The sequence below is a fragment of the Myotis nattereri genome (genome assembly GCF_964212035.1).
Source record: "Myotis nattereri genome assembly, chromosome: 21".
Taxonomy (NCBI): Eukaryota; Metazoa; Chordata; class Mammalia; order Chiroptera; family Vespertilionidae; genus Myotis; species Myotis nattereri.
Window position 1 is genome coordinate 6,029,991 of NC_138097.1, and position 4,159 is coordinate 6,034,149.

The following is a 4,159-nucleotide window of genomic DNA, read 5'->3' on the forward strand; positions in this document are numbered from 1 at the left end:
CTCTACTTTATCATACGTTGGCAACCTCTTTACAGCTAGAAGGCCTAGATGTAGCAAAGTTCTCTTTGGAAAGGTTAGGGGGAAAGTTGCGAGCAGCTTTTTCATATTATATACACAGGTGCCTATAAAGGGCCAGTAAAGCTTCGCAAAGGGTGGCGGGCCCTTCCTAGTAGCCAGATGTGGCATATTCTTCTGCCATTTCTCTTCCGAAATCAAGGTTTATAGTAGAATGAAGACCAACCGCCCGGAGGCCCGCTCACCGCTCCACCCGCCATGGAGGGGGCTCCGCTCCCCTTCGGCCCATGAAGGCCTTTGTCCATCGTGGTCCAGACGAGGTGAGGTCTCCTCCCACTGGGACAGAGGAGTCACCCCAGGCGCCCATCCGCGCCGCTTCCAGCCCTGGGGGTGGACAAGCTGTGTCCATGCAGACCCGCCTCTGGGCCTCCGAGGCCCTAAGGGCCTCCCTCTGCGCATTCCAGCGGCCGCCATGCTTCTCGCCCGCCAAGCCCATCGCTCAAGGCAGCGCGGCCTCAGGGGCTGGTCGCCTCCAGGGGCGGGGCGCGGTGGCTTGGCGGGGGTTCCGGGGGTCCCCTTAGGCCACGGAGGGTTAGGCTGGAGATCCCGCGGTGCACAGGATGGGCCTGGGGGAGGCCACCGCCCTCGGGTCGCAGAGATGGAGGTGGGGGTGGAGAGCGAGGTTCGCTGCTGCCTCTGAGCTTGGACCTGGGCAGTGGGCACCCGCAGGGAGGGCTCGGGGTCCGCAGGACAGAGCCTGCTGCCCTTCCCCAGGCTCCATAGCTGAGACCCACTGCCCTCTCTAATCAGGGTGAGTTCTCTATCCTTCCTTTATTATTTTTATTTTTTAAAAAAGGATTCCATCATATCTATCTATCATCTATCTATCTATCTATCTATCTATCTATCTATCTATCTATCTATATTTGGTTTCAGAGAGAGAGGAAGAGAGAGAAAAATCAATGATGAGAATTATTGATTGACTACCTCCTGCACACCCACCTTGGGGTTTGAGCCCACAACTGGGGCATGTGCCTTGACCTGGCTCATAGATCGGTGCTCAATCACTAAGCCAGGTGGACCAGGCTCAGGTGCAGTAAAACTGCTTATATAAATAAAGAAATGTTATTGCTGGTTTAGTTTACTCCAAGGTATTCTTTGAAACTATTGGGAAATTTGGCAAGAATTTAAACTAAAATTTGAAAATTACCTTCTAAGACCTAGTGGAACTCATTTTGTCTTTAAATACTGTCCTGAGGATATGCTTACTAGAGAGAGAAAGAGAGAGAGAGAGAGAGAGAGAGAGAGAGAGAGAGAGAGAGAGAGAGAGAAATGTTGATGTTAGAGAAAAGTATCAATTGGTTGCCTCTCATAGGCACTCCCATTGGGAACTGAACACCCAACCTAGATATGAAACCTGACTGGGAATTGAACCCAGAGCCTTTCAGTGTGTAGAGCGGTGCTCCAACCAACTGAGCCACACTGGCCAGGTCATGAAACCAAGTTGTAGGAAAGATAACCTTGGATTACTCCTTAAATTTCTGCATCTCTGAGATCCAAAATACAGCTAAGTCAATGGGAGTTCATGGAACACCTCGATGACTTTGAGTGGATTAAATGAGATAGAATGTCTGCATCATGCTCATCACTGTGCTAAGCTGGCACTCACTCTATTGTGGTTTCAGTCGGCCTCATCCTGTTTTCTGTGTCATTGTTATGAATTTTCCTTAAAATAGCTCTAGGTTCATAAATTTTGCATCATTTCTCTGAAACGTTGACCCTGAATATTGGGAGCAGAGAGTGGAAAATTTTAGCATCCAGTTACTATCTCATTAACATAATGTGTCTCCCTCTGATTGGTCCCCTCATGCTATATATACCCCTGTCGTTCCACAATAAAACGGATCTCATCACTGAACCTGGTCTCCGGAGTCGTGCATGCAGACGCCCTAGCGCGTTTGGGCTCCGTCGTCCTCACCCCTGAGGGACCCCCTGCTTCATGTTTCAGTGGTTGAGCATTGACCTATGAACCTGGAGGTCACGGTTGCATTCCTAGTCAGGACATATGCTCAGGTGGTGGTCTGGATCCCCATTGTGAGACATGCAGGAGACAGTCTATCAGTGATTCTCTCTCATCATTGATGTTTCTATCCCTCCCCCCTCCCTTCCTCTCGGAAATCAATGAAAATATTTTTTAAATGTATGTTTTAAATCAATTATACTTACAACAAAGTTTAAGAAATGATTAAAACTTGCCACTTCCCAATTATTTTTCTATTTTATTATGAAAGTTCTTGAGCATGTTTATACCTATTGTAACAATCGGTTGGAAATAAAATATAATAATTTACTACTGAAATATCTCATCAGCCCATATTCAGTGCTATCACTTTTGAAGTCTGAAAGTGATGATGATGAGAGTATTTACACCAGAAAAAAATGGACAAATACTACAATACTTCACTTAATATACTATTTTTTAATATACTTTATTGACTTTTTACAGTGAGGAAGGGAGAGGGATAGAGAGCTAGAAACATCGATGAGAGAGAAACATCGATCAGCTGCCTCCTGCACACTCTCCACTGGGGATGTGCCTGCAACCAAGGTCCATGTCCTTGACCCAAATCACACCTGGGACCCTTCAGTGCGCAGGCTGATGCTCTATCCACTGAGCCAAACCGGTCAGGGCATAGATATACTATTGTATGCTTCAACTTAAACTGAATGGTGGAGAATAGTAGCAACGCAGGTTAATCCTATAAATGTATCATGCAAGTGGGCTTTAAATTGTATATAGGATACAATTTTAGAAAAACAGTGTTCCTCCCAGTATTCAAGACAGATAGCTCCAAATGGCAAAGAAAGAAGTTGAGTCCTTGAGGACTGAGTGATGTCCCATCTGTAGGCCATGCGGACTCATCTCCTTCAGCTAAACCATCACTATAAACGTTATTAGCGTGCACAGGAGTGAGTCCGGGCAGGACTGCAAGTGGTCTTGCAACGTGGAGGCTCCTCTAGGGGGCACTAAGGCTCGAGGGCTTATTAATTCCTTTCCACTTAGCAGTACAAGAACCACCGGAGGAATATACTGCAGAGACATCAATGCAGCTGTGGATCACACGGTTTATTACACTCACACGGGTAACTTACAAATCTCCTGGTGCCTTGGGCACTGGCTCAGGGGACCCGGGTGCTGATGTTGTCGGGCCGGTGTCTCTGGGTGCGGCCGGAAGGGCTCGGGTTCTGGAACAGGCTGTGCCCGGAGCTCAGCGGTGCCCCCGGGAGTCCCCCTGGAGGAGCGGCTCAACCTGCAGCAGCAGGCGTCCGACCTCCGCCAGGAGCAGACTCCATGGCGCCTTAGCCTTCCGCGGGCCTCAGGGTGCGGCAGCAGGTGTCTTCCATCCAAGGGCTGAGCACAGCGGCTCGGGGTCCCCAGGAGAACTTGTATGAGTCTCGGGGCCTCTTTCTGTAGCCAGTTTGCTTGCATGACCCAGGGCAGCCCAGGCCTCCTCTGGGGGGAACAGACTGTGGGTGCGCTTATGGGGGCTGCGCCCTGTGCAGTGTGTGGGTAGGGTTGGGGATAGGGATGGGAGTGGTGTTAGGCAATAGCTATGTAATTTACATGTGGAATTACCCTTTGATCCAGCAATTATTCTTCTGGAATATATTCTAAAGATCAAGTGATGACAAGAAGTAATGCATATGCACAGGGCCTTTCTGCCCTCCCCCCTCCCTCTCCCCCCATTTTTCACAGCCAAGGACTGACTGACTGGAATAACCCCAGTGGCTTTGTGGATGGGAGTCTCCTGAGAGAATGTGGGGAGATCTGAAAATAAAGCAGTTAAAATCCATTATGGTTTGTAAATAGGGTTGCATGAATCTCCTCTACCCCTATACAGCTGTCTTCAAGTATTTCTATGTGGAGAAGCGGTGGAGACATAAAGATATAAATTAGACATATAAGTGAGGCAATTTCATAGTTCAGTCATTTAGTTAATGAGAAACTATTAAGCATCTACTCTTCTAAAAGCAATGCAGATAGATGGTGAAGAAAATGATTAGCTTTCTCACGGATGGCACATTCTAGTTGGCAGAAAGTAGACAATAAACAAAGACTTAACAGGTCAAGTGTGAACAAAAA